The sequence below is a fragment of the Leucopleurus acutus genome (genome assembly GCF_964270905.1).
Source record: "Leucopleurus acutus genome assembly, chromosome: X".
Classification (NCBI taxonomy): Eukaryota; Metazoa; Chordata; class Mammalia; order Artiodactyla; family Delphinidae; genus Leucopleurus; species Leucopleurus acutus.
In genome coordinates, this window is record NC_139148.1 from 49,412,129 (window position 1) to 49,433,702 (window position 21,574).

Here is a 21,574-nt window from a genome sequence, read left to right on the forward strand (position 1 = left end):
ATTTGTCCTAGGATTCTGTCTGTCCATTTTTGCTTCTTTGTTTTTATTATTTAAAAATTTTTTATTAATACTTATATTTTATTTTAATAACTTTATTTTATTTATTTAATTTTATCTTCCTCTTTCTTTCTTTCTTTTCTCCCTTATATTCTGAACCATGTGGAGGACAGTCCCTTGGTACTCCAGCCAGGCATCAGGACTGTGCCACTGAGGTGGGAGGGCCAAGTTCAGAAAACTGGTATGCAAGAGACGTCCCAGCTCCACGTAATATCAAATGGTGAAAATCTCCCAGCAATCTCCATCTCAACACCAAGACCCAGCTCCACTCAGTGACAAGCAAGCTACAGTGCAGGACACCCTATGCAAATAGCTAGCAAGACAGGAACACAACCCCATCCTTTAGCACAGAGGCTGCCTAAAATCATAATGAGGCCACAGACACCAAAAAACACACCACCAGACGTTGACCTGCCCACCAGAAAGACAAGTTCCAGCCTCATCCACCATAACACAGACACTACTCACCTCCACCAGGAAGCCTACACAACCCACTGAGCCAACCTTAGCCACTGGGGACAGACACCAAAAACAACAGGAACTACGAACCTGCACCCTGCGCAAAGGAGACCCCAAACACAGTAAGTTACGCAAAATGAGAAGACAGAGAAACACACAGCAGATGAAGGAGCAAGGCAAAAACCCACCAGACCTAACAAATAAAAAGGAAATCAGCAGTCTACCTGAAAAAGAATTCAGAAAAATGAGAGTAAAGATGATACAAATTCTTGGAAATAGAATGGAGAAAATACAAGACACGTTTAACAAAGACCTAGAAGAACTAACGAGCAAACAGAGTTGAGGAACAAAATAAATGAAATTTAAAATTCTCTAGAAGGGATCAATAGCAGAATAACTGAGGCAGAAGAACGGATAAGTGAAATGCAAGATAAAATAGTGGAAATAACTATGGCAGAGAAGAATAAAGAAAAAGGAATGAAGAGAATTGAGGACAGTCTCAGAGACCTCTGGAGCACCATTAAACACACCACCAATCGAATTCAAGGGGTCCCAGAAGAAGAGAAAAAGAAGGGACTGAGAAAATATTTGAACAGATTATAGTTGAAAACTTCCCTAATATGGGAAAGGCAATAGTTAATCAAGTTCAGGAAGCACAGAGAGTCCCATAGAAGATAAATCCAAGCAGAAACACGCCAAGACACATATTAATCAAACTATCAAAAATTAAATACAAAGAACAAATATTAAAAGCAGCAAGGGAAAAACAACAAATAACACATAAGGGAATCCCCATAAGGTTAACAGCTGATCTTTCAGCAGAAACTCTGCAAGCCAGAAGGGAGTGGTAGGACATATTTAAAGTGATGTAAGAGAAAAATCTACAACCAAGTATACTCTATCCAGCAATGATCTCATTCAGATCCGACAGAGAAATTAAAAGCTTAAGAGACAACAAAAGCTAAGAGAATTCAGCACTACCAAACCTGCTTTACAGCAAATACTAAAGGAACTTCTCCAGGCGGGAAACACAAGAGAAGGAAAAGACCTACAATAATAAACCCAAAGCAATTAAGAAAATGTTAGTAGGAACATACATATCAATAATTACCTTAAATGTAAATGGATTAAATGCTCCAACCAAAAGACATAGACTGGCTGAATGGATACAAAAATAAGACCCGTATATATGCTGTCTACAAGAGACCCACTTCAGACGTACGGACACATACAGACTGAAAGTGAGGGTATGGAAAAAGATATTCCATGCAATTGGAAATGAAAAGAAAGCTGGACTAGCAATTCTCATATCAGACAAAATAGACTTTAAAACAAAGACTATTACAAGAGACAAAGAAGGACACTACATAATGATCAAAGGATCAAGCCAAGAAGAATATATAACAATTTAAAATACTTATGCACCCAACATAGGAGTACCTCAATACATTAGGCAAATACTAACACCCATAAAAGTGGAAATCGACAGTAACATATTCATAGTAGGGGACTTTAACACTCAACTTTCACCAATGGACAGATCATCCAAAATGAAAATAAATAAGGAAACAAAAGCTTTACATGGTACATTAAACAAGATTGACTGAATTGATATTTATAGGACATTCCATCTAAAACCAACAGAACACACATTCTTCTCAAGTGCTCATGGAACTTTCTCCAGGATAGATTATATCTTGGGTCACAAATCAATCCTTGGTAAATTTAAAAAAATTGAAATCTTATCGAGTATCTTTCCCGACAACAATACCATGAGACTAGATATCAATTAGAGGAAAAAATCTGTAAGAAATACAAACACATGGAGCCTAAACAGCACACTACTTAATAACCAAGAGATCACTGAAGACATCAAACAGGAAATCAAAAAATACCTAGAAACAAATGACAATGAAAACACAATGACCTGAAACCTATGGGATGCAGCAAAACCAGTTCTAAGAGGGAAGTTTATAACAATACAATCCTACCTTAAGGAACAAGAAACATCTCAAACAAACAACCTAACCTTGCACCTAAAGCAGTTAGAGAAAGAAGAACAAAAATCCCCAAAGTTAGCAGAAGGAAAGAAATCATAAATATCAGATGAGATATAAATGAAAAAGAAATAAACGATAGCAAAGATCAATAAAACTAAAAGCTGGTTCTTTGAGAAAATAAACAAAATTGATAAACAATTAGCGAGACTTACCAAGAAAAAAGGGAGAAGACTCAAATCAATAGAATTAGAAATGAAAAACGAGAAGTAACTACTGACACTGCAGAAATACAAAGGATCATGAGAGATTACTACAAGCAACTATATGCCAATAAAATGGATACCCTGTTAGAAATGGACAAATTCTTAGAAATGCACAACCTTTCAAGACTGAAGCAGGAAGAAATAGAAAATATGAACAGACCAATCGCAAGCACTGAAATTGAAACTGTGATTAAAAATCTTCCAACAAAGAAAAGCCCAGGACCAGATGCCTTCACAGGCGAATTCTATCAAACATTTAGAGAAGAGCTAACACCTATCTTTCTCAAACTCTTCCAAAATATAGCAGAGGGAGGAACACTCCCAAACTCATTCTCCGAGGCCACCATCACCCTGATACCAAAACCACACAAAGATGTCACAAAGAAAGAAAACTATAGGCCAATATCACTGATGAACATAGATGCAAAAATCCTCAACAAAATGCTAGCAAACAGAATCCAACAGCACATTAAAAGGATCATACACCCTGATCAAGTGGTGTTTATTCCAAGAATGCAAGGATTCTTCAGTATACGCAAATCAATCAACGTGATACACCGTATTAAGAAATTGAAGGAGAAAAACAATATGATCATCTGAATAGAGGCAGAGAAAACGTCGATAAAATTCAACACCCATTAACATAAAAACCCTCCAGAAAGTAGGCGTAGAGGGAACTTTCCTCAACATAATTAAGGCCATATATGACAAACCCACAGCCAACATCATTGTCAATGGTGAAAAAGTGAAAGCATTTCCACTAAGATCAGTAACAAGCCAAGGTTGCCCACTCTCACGACTATTATTCAACATAGTTTTTGAAGTTTTAGCCACAGCAATCAGAGAAGAAAAGAAGTAAAAGGAATCCAAATTGGAAAAGAAGAAATAAAGCTGTCACTGTTTGCAGATGACATGATACTATACATAGAGAATACTAAAGATTGTAACAGAAAACTACTAGAGCTAATCAATGAATTTGGTAAAGTTGCAGGATACAAAATGAATGCACAGAAATCTCTGGCATTCCTATACACTAATGATGAAATATCTGAAGGTGAATTCAAGAAAACACTCCCATTTACCATTGGAACAGAAAGAATGAAATATCTAGGAATAAACCTACCTAAGGAGACAAAAGACCTGTATGCAGAAAATTATAAGACACTGATGAAAGAAATTAAAGATGATACAAATAGATGGAGAGATATACCATGTCCTTGGATTGGAAGAATCAACATTGCAAAAATGACTCTACGACCCAAAGAAATCTACAGATTGAGTTTAATCCCTGTAATTACCAATGACATTTTTCACACAAGATACCATATTTTGTATGATGTTTATTCTTTTAAATTTGTTAAGGCATATTATGGATCAGGGTGTATCTTATTATTGTGAACATTTCATGTGAGGTTTGAAAAAAAGTGTTTTCTGTTGTTGTTCGATATTTTTAAAACAAATGTCAACTGGATCCAACTGAGAAAATGTGCTATTCAGTTCAACTATATCCTTGCTGATTTTCTGCTTGCTGGATCTGTCAATTATTGATATAAGGTGTTCAAGTCTCAAAGTATAATATCGAGTTCATGCATTTCTTCTTGAAAGTTTCCATTTTTGCCTCGTGCCTTTTCATCTCTTTCGTTAGGTGTATACACATATAGGATTCAATAATTGATATCCTTATATACACTACCAAATGTAAAATAGACAGCTAGTGGGAGGCAGCCACATAGCACAGGGACATCAGCTCGGTGCTTTGTGACCACCTAGAAGGGTGGAATAAAGAGGGTGAGAGGGAGGGAGACGCAAGAGGGAAGAGATATGGTGATATATGTATATGTATAACTGATTCACTTTGTTATAAAACAGAAACTAACACATCATTGTAAAGCAATTATACTCCAATAAAGATGTTAAAAACTTGATGTCTTTATCATACGTAATAGCTCTTTATCCCTAACATTTTTTCTATTTCTGAGGTTAGCTTTGCTTGAAATTCATATAGCAAATCCATCTTTCTTTCTTTTTCCCAAGGATTTATTGAAGTAAAATTGATACATAAATTGTATATATTTAAGATGCACAACCTGACCATTTAATACACATTATGAGATGATTACCACACACAAGAAAATCAACACATCCATTGCCTCACATACTTACCATTATTTACCTATTTATTCATTTACTTATTCATGTTTTGAGAGAAAACATAAGATCTATTCTCTTAGCAAATTATGAGTATACAATTCAGAATTATTATCTCTAGTCATCATATTTTTAATTAGGTCTCCATAATTTTTTCATTTTGTAGTTGAAAATATTTATGCTTTGACCAATATGTGCTCATTTTTCTCACCTCACCCAGCACCTGGAAAACCACCATTCTACTTTTGAGTTCTTTAAGTTTGACTATCCTGGATTTCACATTAAAAGAGATCATACAATATTTGTCTTTCTGTGTCTTGCTTATTTTGCTTAGGGTAAGTGGTCACAGTTTATTAAAACTGTTACAAACGGCAACATTTTCTTCTCTTATGTCTGAAGAAGATTCCATTGTATATATAAATCACATTTTCTTTAATATCCATTGAGAGATACTTAGGATGTTTTCATATCTTAGCCACTGAGAATAATGTCACGATAAATACGGAATGCAGTTATTTTTTGAGACAGTGATTTAATTTTCTTTGGATATATATACAAAAATTGAAATCCCTGGACCATATGGTAGTTCAATTTTTTTTACTGAAGTATATTTAATTTACAATAATGTGTTAGTTTCTGGTATATCATAAGGCTATTCATATATTTTTTCAGATTACATTCCATTATAGGTTATTAGAAGATATTTAATATTATTTCCTATGTTACACAGTTAATCACTGTTGTTTACATATTTTATGTATAGTAGTTTCTCTCTCTTAATACCATACTCCTAATTTATCCCTACCCACCCTTCTTTTCTCCTTTGGTGACCAAAAGTTTTTTTTTTTCCTATGTCTAAGAGTCTGTTTCTGTTTTTTTTTTTGTTTGTTTGTTTGTTTTGTTTTTTTTTGCGGTACGCAGGCCTCTCACTGTTGTGGCCTCTCCCATTGTGGAGCACACGCTCCAGACACGCAGGCTCAGTGACCATGGCTCACGAGCCCAGCCACTCCGTGGCATGTGGGATCTTCCTGGACCGGGGCACGAACCTGTGTCCCCTGCATCGGCAGGCAGACTCTCAACCACTGCGCCACCAGGGAAGCCCCTGTTTCTGTTTTTAATATAGATTCATTTGTATTATTTTTTAGATTCCACATATAAGTGATATAATATTTGCCTTTCTCTTTCTGATTTAATTCACTTAGTATGATATTCTCTAGGTCCATTCATATTTCTGCAAATAGTAATATTTTATTCTTTTTTATGGCTGAGTAATATTCCATTGTATATCTATACCACACCTTCTTAAACAAATCATTGGTTGGTGAGCATTTTTTCTGGACATATACCCTGGAGTGGGATTGCTGGGTAGCTCTATTTTTAGTTTTTTAAGGAACCTCCATATTGTTTTCCATGGGGGCTACATAAATTTACATTCCTAACAGCAGTGCAAAAAGGTTCTCTTTTCTCCCCAACATTGTCAGCATTTATTATTTGTAGACTTTTCAATGATTGCCACTTTGATTAGTGCTAGGTGATACCTCATTGTGACTTTGATTTGAATTTCTCTAATAATTAGTGATGTTAAATACCTCTTAATTTTGTGGTATCACACAAATTTTTAAATTATTTAAGTTCTGTGAAAAATGCTATTGGTATTTTGATAGGGATTGCATTGAATCTGCAGATTGCTTTGGGTAGTATGGTCATTTTGACAATATTAATTCTTCCAACGCATGAGCATGGTATACCTTTCCATTTATTTGTATTGTTTTCAATTTCTTTCATAGTGTCTTGTAATTTTCTGAGTATAGGTCTTTCACCTCCTTGATTAAATTTATTCTTAGTTATTTTATTCTTTTTGATGCAATTGTAAATAGAATTGTTTTCTTAATTTTGTTTTCTAACACTCTGTTATTAGTGTATAGAAACACAAGAAATTTATGTATATCTTGATTTTGTAGCCTGAAACATTACTGAATTAATTTAATAGTTCTAATAGGTTTTTGGTGGAATCATTGGAGTTTTCTATATATAGTATCATGTCATCTGCAAATAGTTACAGTTTTACTCTATCTTTCAAATTTTCATGTCTTTTATCTCTTTTCTTCCCCTGTCTGATTGCTGTATCTATGACTTCTAGTAGTACGTTGAATAAATATGGTAATAGTGGGCACCATGGTATTGTAACAGACCTTAAAATGAAAGCTTTCAGCTCTTCATAATTTAGTATTGTGTTAGCTGTAGATTTGTCATGTATGACCTTTATTATCTTGAGGTACATTTCTTCTATACCCACTTTATTGAGGGTTTTTATTATAAATGTTTGTTGAATCTTGTCTAATGCTTTTCCTGCATCCATTGAGATAGGCATATGATTTTTTTTATCTTTATTGGGGTACAATTGCTTTACAATGGTGTGTTAGTTTCTGCTTTATAACAAACTGAATCAGTTATACATATACATATGTTCCCATATCTCTTCCCTCTTGCATCTCCCTCCCTCCCACCCTCCCTATCCCACCCCTCCAGGCTGTCACAAAGCACCGAGCCAATAGCCCTGTGCCATGCGGCTGCTTCCCACTAGCTATCTACCTTATTACGTTTGTTAGTGTGTATATGTACATGACTCTCTCTCACCCTGTCACAACTCACCCTTCCCCCTCCCCATAACCTCAAGTCCGTTCTCTAGGAGGTCTGCATCTTTATTCCAGCCTTACCCCTAGGTTCTTCATGACATTTTTTTCTTAACTTCCATATATATGTGTTAGCATACGGTATTTGTCTTTTTCTTTCTGAATTACTTCACTCTGTATGACAGACTCTAGGTCTATCCACCTCATTACAAATAGCTCAATTTCGTTTCTTTTTATGGCTGAGTAATATTCCATTGTATATATGTGCCACATCTTCTTTATCCATTCATCCGATGATGGGCACTTAGGTTGTTTCCATCTCCGGGCTATTGTAAATAGAGCTGCAATGAACATTTTGGTACATGACTCTTTTTGAATTTCGGTTTTCTCAGGGTATATGACCAGTAGTGAGATTGCTGGGTCATATGGTAGTTATATTTGTAGTTTTTTAAGGAACCTCCTTACTGTTCTCCATAGTGGCTGAACCAATTCACATTCCCACCAGCAGTGCAAGAGTGTTCCCTTTTCTCCACACCCTCTCCAGAATTTATTCTTTCTAGATTTTTTGATGATGGCCATTCTGACTGGTGTGAGATGATATCTCATTGTAGTTTTGATTTGCATTTCTCTAATGATTAATGATGTTGAGCATTCTTTCATGTGTTTGTTGGCAGTCTGTATATCTTCTTTGGAGAAATGTCTATTTACGTCTTCTGCCTATTTTTGGATTGGGTTGTTTGTTTTCTTGTTATTGAGCTGCATGAGCTGCTTGTAAATTTTGGAGATTAATCCTTTGTCAGTTGCTTCATTTGCAAATATTTTCTCCCATTCTGAGGGTTGTCTTTTGGTCTTGTTTATGGTTTCCTTTGCTGTGCAAAAGCTTTGAAGTTTCATTAGGTCCCATTTGTTTATTTTTGTTTTTATTTCCATTACTCTAGGAGGTGGGTCAGAAAGGATCTTGCTGTGATTTATGTCATAGAGTGTTCTGCCTATGTTTTCCTCTAAGAGTTTGATAGTTTCTGGCTTTACATTTAGGTCTTTAATCCATTTTGAGCTTATTTTTGTGTATGGTGTTAGGGACTGATCTAATCTCATACTTTTATATGTACCAGTCCAGTTTTCCCAGCACCACTTATTGAAGAGTCAGTCCTTTCTCCACTGTACATTACAGCCACCTTTATCAAAGATAAGGTGTCCATATGTGCATGGGTTTATCTCTGGGCTTTCTATCCAGTTCCATTGATCTATCTTTCTGTTTTGTGCCAGTACCATACCGTCTTGATAAATGTAGCTTTGTAGTATAGTCTGAAGTCAGAGAGCCTGATTCCTCCAGTTCCTTCTTTCATTCTCAAGATTGCTTTGGCTATTCGGGGTCTTTTGTGTTTCCATACAAATTGCAAAATTTTTTGTTCTAGTTCTGTGAAAAATGCCAGTGGTAGTTTGATAGGGATTGCATTGAATCTATAGATTGCTTTGGGTAGTAGAGTCATTTTCACAATGTTGATTCTTCCAATCCAAGAACATGGTATATCTCTCCATCTATTTGTATCATCTTTAATTTCTTTCATCAGTGTCTTATAATTTTCTGCATACAGGTCTTTTGTCTCCTTAGGTAGGTTGATTCCTAGATATTTTATTCTTTTTGTTGCAATGGTAAATGGGAGTGTTTTCTTGATTTCACTTTCAGATTTTTCATCATTAGTATATAGGAATGCCAGAGATTTCTGTGCATTAATTTTGTATCCTGCCACTTTACCAAATTCATTGATTAGCTCTAGTAGTTTTCCGGTAGCATTTTTAGGGTTCTCTATGTATAGGATCATGTCATCTACAAACAGTGACAGCTTTACTTTTTTTTTCCAATTTGGATTCCTTTTATTTCCTTTTCTTCTCTGATTGCTGTGGCTAAAACTTCCAAAACTATGTTGAATAAGAGTGGTGAGAGTGGGCAACCTTGTCTTGTTCCTGATCTTAGTGGAAATGCTTTCAGTTTTTCACCATTGAGGATGATGTTTGCTGTGGGCTTGTCATATATGGCCTTTATTATGTTGAGGAAAGTTCCCTCTATGCCTACTTTCTGCAGGGTTTTTATCATAAATGGGTGTTGAATTTTGTCAAAAGCTTTCTCTGCATCTATTGAGATGATCATATGGTTTTTCTCCTTCAGTTTGTTAATATGGTTTATCACATTGATAGATTTGCGTATATTGAAGAATCCTTGCATTCCTGGAATAAACCCCACTTGATCATGGTGTATGATCCTTTTAATGTGCTGTTGGATTCTGTTTGCTAGTATTTTGTTGAGGATTTTTGCATCTATGTTCATCAGTGATATTGGCCTGTAGTTTTCTTTCTTTGTGACATCCTTGTCTGGTTTTGGTATCAAGGTGATGGTGGCCTCGTAGAAGGAGTTTGGGAGTGTTCCTCCCTCTGCTATATTTTGGAAGAGTTTGAGAAAGATAGGTGTTAGCTCTTCTGTAAATGTTTGATAGAATTCGCCTGTGAAGCCATCTGGTCCTGGGCTTTTCTTTGTTGGAAGATTTTTAATCACAGTTTCAATTTCAGTGCTTGTGATTGGTCTGTTCATATTTTCTATTTCTTCCTGATTCAGTCTTGGCAGGTTGTGCAATTCTAAGAATTTTTCCATTTCTTCCAGATTGTCCATTTTATTGGCATAGAGTTGCGTGTAGTAATCTCTCATGATCTCTTTTATTTCTGCAGTGTCAGTTGTTACCTCTCCTTTTTCATTTCTAATTCTATTGATTTGAGTCTTCTCCCTTTTTTTCTTGATGAGTCTGGCTAGTGGTTTATCTATTTTGTTTATCTTCTCAAAGAACCAGCTTTTAGTTTTATTGATCTTTGCTATTGTTTCCTTCATTTCTTTTTCATTTATTTCTGATCTGATTTTTATGATTTCTTTCCTTCTGCTAGCTTTGGGGTTTTTTTGTTCTTCTTTCTCTAATTGCTTGAGGTGCAAGGTTAGGTTGTTTATTCGAGATGTTTCCTGCTTCTTAAGGTGGGCTTGTATTGCTATAAACTTCCCCCGTAGAACTGCTTTTGCTGCATCCCACAGGTTTTGGGTCGTTGTGTCTCCATTGTCATTTGTTTCTAGGTATTTTTTGATTTCCTCTTTGATTTCTTCAGTGATCACTTCATTATTAAGTAGTGTATTGCTTAGCCTCCATGTGTTTGTATTTTTTACAGATCTTTTCCTGTAATTGATATCTAGTCTCATGACGTTGTGGTCAGAAAACATACTTGATACAATTTCAATTTTCTTAAATTTACCAAGGCTTGATTTGTGACCTAAGATATGATCTATCCTGGAGAATGTTCCATGAGCACTTGAGAAAAATGTGTATTCTGTTGTTTTTGGATGGAGTGTCCTATAAATATCAATTAAGTCCATCTTTTTTAATGTATCATTTAAAGCTTGTTTTTCCTTATTTATTTTCGTTTTGGATGATCTGTCCATGGGTGAAAGTGGGGTGTTAAAGTCCCCTACTATGAATGTGTTACTGTCGATTTCCCCTTTTATGGCTGCTAGTATTTGCCTTATGTATTGAGGTGCTCCTATGTTGGGTGCATAAATATTTACAATTGTTATATTTTCTTCTTGGATCGATCCTTTGATCATTATGTAGTGTCCTTCTTTGTCTCTTTTAATAGTCCTTATTTTAAAGTCTATTTTGTCTGATATGAGAATTGCTACTCCAGCTTTCTTTTGGTTTCCATTTGCATGGAATATCTTTTTCCATCCCCTTACTTTCAGTCTGTATGTGTCTCTAAGTCTGAAGTGGGTCTCTTGTAGACAGCATATATAAGGGTCTTGTTTTTGTATCCATTCAGCCAATCTGTGTCTTTTGGTGGGAGCATTTAGTCCATTTACATTTAAGGTAATTATCGATATGTATGTTCCTATTCCCATTTTCTGAATTGTTTTGGGTTCGTTATTATAGGTCTTTTCCTTCTCTTGTGTTTCTTGCCTAGAGAAGAACCTTTAGCATTTGTTTAAAGCTGGTTTGGTGGTGCTGAACTCTCTAGCTCTTGCTTGTCTGTAAAGGTTTTAATTTCTCCATCAAATCTGAATGAGATCCTTGCTGGGTAGAGTAGTCTTGGCTGCAGGTTTTTCTCCTTCATCACTTTCAGTATGTCCTGCCACTCCCTTCTGGCTTGTAGGGTTTCTGCTGAGAGATCAGCTGTTAACCTTATGGGGATTCCCTTGTGTGTTATTTGTTGTTTTTCCCTTGCTGCTTTTAATATGCTTTCTTTGTATTTAATTTTTGACAGTTTGATTAATATGTGTCTTGGCGTATTTCTCCTTGTATTTATCCTGTATGGGACTCTCTGTGCTTCTTGGACTTGATTAACTATTTCCTTTCCCATATTAGGGAAGTTTTCAACTATAATCTCTTCAAATATTTTCTCAGTCCCTTTCTTTTTCTCTTCTTCTTCTGGAACCCCTATAATTCGAATGTTGGTGCGTTTAATGTTGTCCCAGAGGTCTTTGAGACTGTCCTCAGTTCTTTTCATTCTTTTTTCTTTATTCTGCTCTGCAGTAGTTATTTCCACTATTTTATCTTCCAGGTCACTTATCCGTTCTTCTGCCTCAGTTATTCTGCTATTGATCCCATCTAGAGTAGTTTTAATTTCCTTTATTGTGTTGTTCATCATTGCTTGTTTCATCTTTAGTTCTTCTAGGTCCTTGTTAACTGATTCTTGCATTTTGTCCATTCTATTGTCCATTCTATCTCCAAGATTTTGGATCAACCTTACTATCATTATTCTGAATTCTTTTTCAGGTAGACTGCCTATTTCCTCTTCATTTGTTAGGTCTGGTGCATTTTTATCTTGCTCCTTTATCTGCTGTGTGTTTTTCTGTCTTCTCATTTTGCTTATCTTACTGTGTTTGGGGTCTCCTTTTTGCAGGCTGCAGGTTCGTAGTTCCTCCAGTTTTTGGTGTCTGTCTCCAGTGGCTAAGGTTGGTTCAGTGGGTTGTGTAGGCTTCCTGGTGGAGGGGACTAGTGCCTGTGTTGTGGTAGATGAGGCTGGATCTTGTCTCTCTAGTGGGCAGGTTCGCGTCTGGTGGTGTGTTTTGGGGTGTCTGTGGCCTTATTATGATTTTAGGCAGCCTCTCTGCTAATGGGTGGGGTTGTGTTCCTGTTTTGCTAGTTGTTTGGCATAGGTTTTCCAGCACTGTGGCTTGCTGGTCGTTGAGTGAAGCTGGGTGCTGGTGTTAAGATGGAGGTCTCTGGGAGATTTTCGCCATTTGATATTATGTGGAGCTGGGAGGTCTCTTGTTGACCAGTGTCCTGAAGTTGGCTCTCCTACCTCAGAGGCAGAGCCCTGCCTCCTGGCTGGAGCACCAAGAGCTTTTCATCCACATGGCTCAGGATAAAAGGGAGAAAAAGTAGAGGGAATTAGTAGAAGTATGAGGAAAGAAAGAAGGAAAGGAGGGTAGGAAGGAATGAAGAAAGAAAGAAAGAAGGAAAGAAGGCAAGAAGGAAAGAAAGGAGGGAGGGAGGGAGGGAGGAAGGAAGGAAGGAGGGAAAGAAGGAAAAAAGACAGAAAGAAAGAAGATACAGTAAAAATAAAATAAAGTATACTAAAGTTATTTAATTAAAAAATTCTTATTTAGAAATAAAAAAGGGACGGATAGAACCTTAGGACAAATGTTGGAAGCAAAGCTATACTGACAAAATCTTACACAGAAGCATACACATACACCCTCACTAAAAGAGGTAAATGGGGAAAAATCGTAAATCTTGCTGTCAGAGACCACCTCCTCAATTTGGGATGATTCGTTGTCTAAAGGAGGGAAGGAAGGAAGGAAAGAAAGAAAGAAAGAAAGAAAGAACGAAGGTAAAGTATAATAACGTTATTAAAATTAATTATTAAGAAAAAAATTTAAAAAAAAACATGGATGGATAGAACCCTAGGACAAATGGTGGAAGCAAGACTATACAGACAAGATCTCACACAGAAGCATACACATACACATTCACAAAAAGAGGAAAAGGGAAAAAATCATAGATCTTGCTCCTAAAGTCCACTTCCTTAATTTGGGATGATTGGTTGTCTATTCAGGTATTCCACAGATACAGGGTATATCAAGTTGATTGTGGAGCTTTAATCCGCTGCTTCTGAGGCTGCTGGGAGAAATTTCCCTTTCTCTTCTTTGTTCTCACAGCTCCCAGGGCTCAGCTTTGGATTTGGCCCTGCCACTGCGTGTAGGTCGCTGGAGGGCGTCTGTTTTTTGCTCAGACAGGATGGGGTTAAAAGAGCCGCTGATTCGGGGGCTCTGGCGCACTCAGGCCGGCGGGGAGGGAGGGGCACGGAGTGCGGAGTGGGCCTGTGGTGGCAAAGGCCGGCGTGACTTTGCACCAGCCTGAGGCGCGCTGTGCGTTCTCCCGGGGTAGTTGTCCCTGGATCCCGGGAACCTGGCAGTGGCGGGCTGCACAGGCTCCGTGGAAGAGGGGTGTGGAGAGTGACCTGTGCTCGCACACAGGCCCCTTGGTGGCGGCAGCAGCAGCCTTAACGTCTCCCGCCCGCCTCTGGGGTCCGCGCTTTTAGCCGCGGTTTACGCCCGTCTCTGGATTCCGCGCTTTCAGCCGCGGCTCGCGCCCGTCTCTGGGGTTCGTGCTTTTAGCCGCGGCTCGCGCCCGTCTCTGGAGTTCCTTTAAGCAGCATTCTTAAACCCTTCTCCTCACACCCCAGGAAACAAAGAGGGAAGGAAAAGTCTCCTGCCTCTTCGGTAGGTGCAGACTTTTCCCCGGACTCCCTCCCGGCTAGCTGTGCTGCACTAACCCCTTCAGGCTATGTTCAAGCCGCCAACCCCAGTCCTCTCCCTGCGCTCCGTCCGAAACCGAAACCTGAGCCTCAGAGCCTCAGCTCGCAGCCCCGCCCGCCCCGGCGGGTGAGCAGACAAGCCTCTCGGGCTGGTGAGTGCCGGTCGGCACCAATCCTCTGTGCGGGAATCTCCCCGCTTTGCCCTCCGCACCCGTTGCTGTGCACTCCTCCGCGGCTTCGAAGCTCCCCTCTCCGCCTCCTGCAGTCTCCGCCCGCGAAGGGGCTTCCTAGTGTGTGGAAACTTTTCCTCCTTCACAGCTCCCTCCCACTGGTGCAGGTGCCGTCCCTATTCTTTTGTCTCTGTTTTTTCTTTTGCCCTACCCAGGTATGTGGGGAGTTTCTTGCCTTTTGGGAGGTCTGAGGTCTTCTGCCAGCCTTCAGTAGGTGTTCTGTAGGAGCTGTTCCACGTGTAGCTGTATTTCTGGTGTATCTGTGGGGAGGAAGGTGATCTCCGCGTCTTACTCTTCCACCATCTTCCGCCTTCTCCTCAGGCATATGATTTTTATCCTTCATTTTGTTAGTGTGGTATATCACATTTGATTTGTGGGTGTTGAACCATTCTTATATCTCTGGTATAAATCCCACTTGATCATGATGTATAAACAAGGCAAATGTATTGTTGTCTTTGGTTTGTTAATATTTTGTTGAGGATTTTTGCATTTATGTTTATGACAGATATTTTGATGGACAGATATTTTCGTTTTTGTGTGTGCTTCCTTATATGATTTTCATATCAGGATAATGTTGACCTTGTAAAATGAGTCAGAATCCTTCTGTCATCAACTTTTTGGAAGAGTTTGAGAAGTATATGTATTAAATCTTCTTTGAATGTTTACTAGAAATTACCTTGAAACCATCTGGTCCTGAACTTTTATTTACAAGGAAGTTTTTCTGTTTCAATCTCCTTACTAGTGATTGATCTATCTAGATTTTCTATTACTTTATAATTCAGTCTTGGAAGGTTGTATGATTTTAAGAATTATTCATTTTATTTCTAGAAAGTCTAATTTGTTGGCATATAATAATTCATATTAGTATCTTATAATCCTTTGTATTTCTGTGGTGTCCATTATAACTTCTCTTCTTTCATTTCATATTATGTTTGAGTCTTGTCTTCTTTTTCTTAGTAATCTGGCTAAGTAATCTGGTTTGTTAATTTTGCTTATCTCTTAAAAGAACCAGCTTGAACTTTCACCTATCTTTTCTATTTTATTCTTACTCTCTATTTCATTTATTTCTACTCTAATTTTTACTATTTCTTCCTTCTAATGACTTTGGCTGCCTCCTTTTTCTAGTTCATTTACATGTAAGTTTATATTGTTTATTTGATATTCTTCTTGTCTCTTGAGGTAGGCCAATATTACTATAAACATCCTTCTTATTACCACTTTTGCTGCATCCAACAGATTTTGCTCTATTTTCATTTGTAACTATTTTTTGTTTCTCCATTGAGTTCTTAGTTGACTCAATAGTTGTTTAGTAGAATGTTGTTCAGTCTCCACATGTTTGTAATTTCCCTATATTTCTTCTTGTAGTTGATTTCTATTTTCATGCCACTGTGATCACAAAAGGTGTTGATATGATATTAATCTTCTTAAATGTATTAAGACTTGTTTTGTGTTCCAACATGTAGTTTATCCTTGCAAAATGTTCCATGTGTACTTGAAGAATGTGTTCGCTGCATTTGAATAAAATGTTCTGTACAAATCTAGCAAATACATCTGGTCTAATATTTCATTTAAGGTTATGTTTCCTTGTTGACTTTCTGTGTAAGTGTTCTATCCACTTATGTAAACAGGGTGTTAAAATTTCTTACTATTATTATGTTGCTGTCAATTTCTCCATTTACATCTCTTAATAATTGTTTTATAAATTTTGGTGCTCCTATGTTAGGTGCATATGTATTAATCACTATTATGTCTTCTTTTTTAAAATTAATTTTCATTGGAGTATAGTTGTTTTACAATGTTGTGTTAGTTTCTACTGTACAACAAAATGAATCAGCTACACATATACATATATCCCCTCTCTTTTGGGTTTTCTATTATGTCTTCTTGAAAATTGTCCCCTTTATCATTATATAATGCCTATTTTGTCTCTTGAAAACTTTTTTGGCTTGAAGTCAATTTTTTTTATGATATGAGTATGGCTACACCTGCTTTCTTCTGGCTGCCATGTGCTTGGAGTATTATCATCCATGCCTTCTCTTTGAGCCTAAATTTGTCTTTAGAGCTGAGATGGGTCTCCTGGAGACAGAACACAATTGAGTCTTGGTTTGAAATCCAACCCACCACTCTGTGTCTTTTTATTGGTTAATTCAATTCATTTATATTTTGGGTGATTGTTGACAGATGATGACTTACTACTGCCTTTTATTTTTCTGGTTGCTCTATATCTCCATTGTTGTTCTTTCTTGTGTTTCTGTCCCCCATTGTGGTTTTCTGTTTTTCTATGAAGTTTTTCTTAGTTTCTTCTTTTCTTAATATTCTGTGACTTTGTTCTAGATTTATGTTTTATGGTTACCATGAGGTTTATATAAAACGTCTTTTAGATAAGCACGCTGATAGTATCTTACCCTCATTTGCCAATACAGGTTTTGTCCTCTTCCTCTTACACTTCTCCTTTTTTTGTCACAAGTTATCCCTTTTTATGTTGTGAGTTTGTTACCAAATTAAAGTAGCTATAATTATTTTTACTGCTTTTTTCTCTTTAATTTTTATGCTATTATAAACTGTTTAAAACCTTATTCTGATATAAAGTTGCAATTGTCTGTCCATATATCAAAGATTGTCTGTCCATATATCAAAGACTGTCTGTCCATATATCAAAGATGTCTGTCCATATATCAAATCTACTCAAAGATTCTGTCCATATATCACCTTACTCAAAGTTTTGTCTACACTTGACTTTTTTGTTTTGGTAAATAAGCTTCTTCAATATTTCCTGTAAGCAGTTTAGTGGTGATGTATTTCCTCAGCATTTGTTTGTCTGGAAAAGCCTTTATTTCTCCTTCATATCTAAAGGAAAACTTTGTTGGATAGAGTATTCTTAGCTGACAGTTTTAAAAATTTTTATTAAAATATGGTTGATTTACAATATTCTGATGGTTACAGATGTATAGCTAAGTGATGCAATAAAACAGATATATATATATAGATAGATAGATAGATATAGATATATTCTTTTATTACATTCTCCTCCAATATAGGTTATTATAAGATATTGTGTATCATTCCCTGTGATATACAGTAGGTCCTTGTTGATTATTTTATATACAGTAGTGTGTTTTGTAAATAAGTTCATTTGTATAATTTTTTTAGGTTCCACGTATAACCAATATCATATGATATATATCTTTGTCTGATTTAATTCACTTAATACAGTAATCTCCAGGTCCATCCATGTTGCAGCAAATGGCATTATTTCATTCTTTTTAATAGCCGAGTAATATTGCATTGTATATATTCTTCTTTATCCATTCTTCTGTTGATGGACATTTAGGTTGCTTCCATGTCTTGGCTATTGTAAACAGCACTGCAGTGAACACTGGGGTGCATGTATCCTTTCAAACCATGTTTTTCTCCAGATGTATGCCAAGGAGTGGGATTGATAGATCATATGGTAGCTCTATTCTTAGTTTCTTAAGAAACCTCCATACTGTTTTCCATAATGGCTGTATCAATTTACATTCCCACAAACACTGTAGGAAGGTTCCCTTTTCTCTACACCCTCTCCAGCATTTATTATTGTAGACTTTTTGATACTGACCATTTTGACCAGTGTGAGGTGACAGCTCATTGTAGTTTTATTTTAATTTTTATTGGAGTATAATTGCTTTACAATGGTATGTTAGTTTCTGCGTTACAACAAAGTGAATCAGTTATACATATACATATGCTCAAATATTTCTGCCCTCTTGTGTCTACATCCCTCCAACTCTCCCTATTCCACCCATCTAGGTAGTCACAAAGAACCGAGCTGATCTCCCTGTGCTATGCGACTGCTTCCCACTAGCTATCTATTTTACGTTTGGCAGTGTATATATATATATGCCACTCTCTCGTTTTGTCACAGCTTACGCTTCCCCAACCCAATATCCTCAAGTCGATTCTCTAGTAGGTCTGGGTCTTTATTCCTGTCTTACCCCTAGGTTCTTCATGACATTTTTGTTCTTAAATTCCATATATATGTGTTAGCATATGGCATTTGTCTTTATCTTTCTGACTTACTTTTCTCTGTATGACAGACTCTAGGTCCATCCACCTCATTACAAATAGCTCAATTTCGTTTCTTTTTATGGCTGAGTAATAGTCCATTGTATATATATGCCACATCTTCTTTATCCATTCATCTGATGATGGACACTTAGGTTGTTTCCATGTCCTGGCTATTGTAAATAGAGCTGCAAGGAACATTTTGGTACATGACTCTTTTTGAATTATGGTTTTCTCAGGGTATATGCCCAGTAGTGGGATTGCTGGGTCATATGGTAGTTCTATTTGTAGTTTTTTAAGGAACCTCCATACTGTTCTCCATAGTGGCTATACCAATTCACATTCCCACTAGCAGTGAAAGAGTGTTCACTTTTATCCATACCCTCCCCAGCATTTATTGTTTCTAGATGTTTTGATGATGGCCATTCTGACAAGTATGAGATGATATCCCATTGTAGTTTTGATTTACATTTCTCTAATGATTAATGATGTTGAGCATTCTTCCATGTGTTTGTTGGCAGTCTATATATCTTCTTTGGAGAAATGTCTATTTAGGTCTTCTGCCCAATTTTGGATTGGATTGTTTGTTTTTTTGTTATTGAGCTAAATGAGCTGCTTACAAATTTTGGAGATTAATCCTTTGTCATTTGCTTCATTTACAAATATTTTCTCCCATTCTGAGGGTTGTCTTTTGGTCTTGTTTATGGTTTCCTTTGCTGTGCAAAAGCTTTGCAGTTTCATTAGGTCCCATTTGTTTATTTTTGTTTTTATTTCCATTTCTCTAGGAGGTGGGCCAAAAAGAATCTTGCTGTGATTTATGTCATCGAGTGTTCTGCCTATATTTTCCTCTAAGAGTTTGATAGTTTCTGACCTTACATTTAGATCTTTAATCCATTTTGAGCTTATTTTTGTGTATGGTGTTAGGAAGTGATCCAATCTCATACTTATACATGTACCTGTCCAGTTTTCTCAGCACCGCTTATTGAAGAGGCTGTCCATTCCCCACTGTACTTTCCTGCCTCCTTTATCAAAGATAAGGTGTCCGTATGTGCATGGGTTTATCTCTGGGCTTTCTATCCTGTTCCATTGATCTATCTTTCTGATTTTGTGCCAGTACCATACTGTCTTGATTACTGTAGCTTCACAGTATAGTCTGATCAGGGAGCCTGATTCCTCCAACTCCGTTTTTCGTTCTCAAGATAACGTTGGCTATTCAAGGTCTTTTGTGTTTCCATACAAATTGTGAATTTTTTTCTTCCAGTTCTGTGAAAAATGCCAGTGGTAGTTTGATAGGGATTGCATTGAATCTGTAGATTGCTTTGAGTAGTAGAGGCATTTTCACAATGTTGATTCTTCCTATCCAAGAACATGGTATATCTCTCCATCTACTTGTCTCATCTTTAATTACCTTCATCAGTGTCTTATAATTTTCTGCATAGAGGTCTTATGTCTCCTTAGGTAGGTTTATTCCTGGATATTTTACTCTTTTTGTTGCAATGGTAAATGGGAGTGTTTTCTTGATTTCAATTTCAGATTTTTCATCATTAGTATATAGGAATGCCAGAGACTTCTGTGCATTAATTTTGTATCCTGCTACTTTACCAAATTCATTGATTAACTCTAGTATTTTTCTGGTAGCATCTTTAGGATTCTCTATGTATAGTATCATGTCACCAGAAACAGTGACAGCTTTACTTCTTCTTTTCCAATTTGGATTCCTTTTATTTCCTTTTCTTCTCTGATTGCTGTGGCAAAAATTTCCAAATCTATGTTGAATAAGAGTGGGCAACCTTGTCTTTTTCCTGATCTTTGTTGGAATAGGTTCAGTTTTTCACCATTGAGCATGAGGTTGGCTGTGGGTTTGTCATATATGGCCTTTATTATGTTGAGGAAAGTTCCCTCTATGCCTACTTTCTGCAGGGTTTGTATCATAAATGGGTGTTGAATTATGTCAAAAGCTTTCTATGCATCTATTGAGATGATCATATGGTTTTTCTCCTTCAATTTGTTAATATGGTGTTTCATGTTGATTGATTTGCTTGTATTGAAGAATCCTTGCATTCCTGGAATAAACCCCACTTGATCATGGTATATGATCCTTTTAATTACTGTTGAACTCTGTTTGCTAGTATTTTGTTGAGGATTTCTGCATCTATGATCATCAGTGATATTGTCCTGTAATTTTCTTTCTTTGTGACATCCTTGTCTGTTTTTGGTATCAGGGTGATAGAGGTCTGGTAGAATGAGTTTGGGAGTGTTCCTCCCTCTGCTATATTTTGGAAGAGTTTGAGAAGGATAGGTGTTAGCTCTTCTCTAAATGTTTGATAGAATTCGGCTGTGAAGCCATATGCTCCTGGGATTTATTTTTTGGAAGATTTTTAATCACAGTTTCAATTTCAGTGCTTGTGATTGGTCTGTACATATGTTGTATTTAGCCCTGATTCAGTATTGTCAGGTTGTGTATTTCCAGAATTTTCCCATTTCTTCCAGCTTGCCCATTTTACTGGCATTGAGTTGCTTGTGGTAATCTCTCATGATCTTTTGTATTTCTTTATTATGGTATAATTGCTTTACAATGGTGTGTTACTTTCTCCTTTATAACAAAGTGAATCAGTTATACATATACATATGTTCCCATATCTCTTCCCTCTTGCATCTCCCTCCTTCCCAAACTCCCTATCCCCCCCCCTTCCAGGTGGTCACAAAGCACCGAGCTGATCTCCCTGTGCTATGCAGCTGCTTCCCACTGGCTATCTATTTTACGTTTGGTAGTGTATATACGTCCATGCCTCTGTCTCACTTTGTCACAACTCACAATTCCCCCTCCCCATATCTTCAAGTCCATTCTCCAGTAGCTCTGTGTCTTTATTCCTGTCTTACTCCTAGGTTCTTCATGACATTATTTTTTTAATCCATATGTATGTGTTAGCATACGGTATTTGTCTTTCTCT

The 21,574-nt window shown here is 36.9% G+C and overlaps 2 long non-coding RNA genes across 2 annotated transcripts in view; one reads left to right on the forward strand and one right to left on the reverse strand.

Moving 5' to 3' along the window:
* LOC309977759 overlaps positions 1-13,473 on the forward strand; it is a 984,496-nt gene extending 971,023 nt beyond the window's left edge. Inside the window, exon 2 of the long non-coding RNA XR_014327094.1 lies at positions 13,396-13,473. This is a non-coding gene — a long non-coding RNA (uncharacterized lncRNA). The remainder of the gene's footprint in view (positions 1-13,395) is intronic.
* Positions 1-21,574, reverse strand: part of LOC309977760 — a 946,815-nt gene that overhangs the window by 491,075 nt on the left and 434,166 nt on the right. The window lies entirely within an intron of this gene.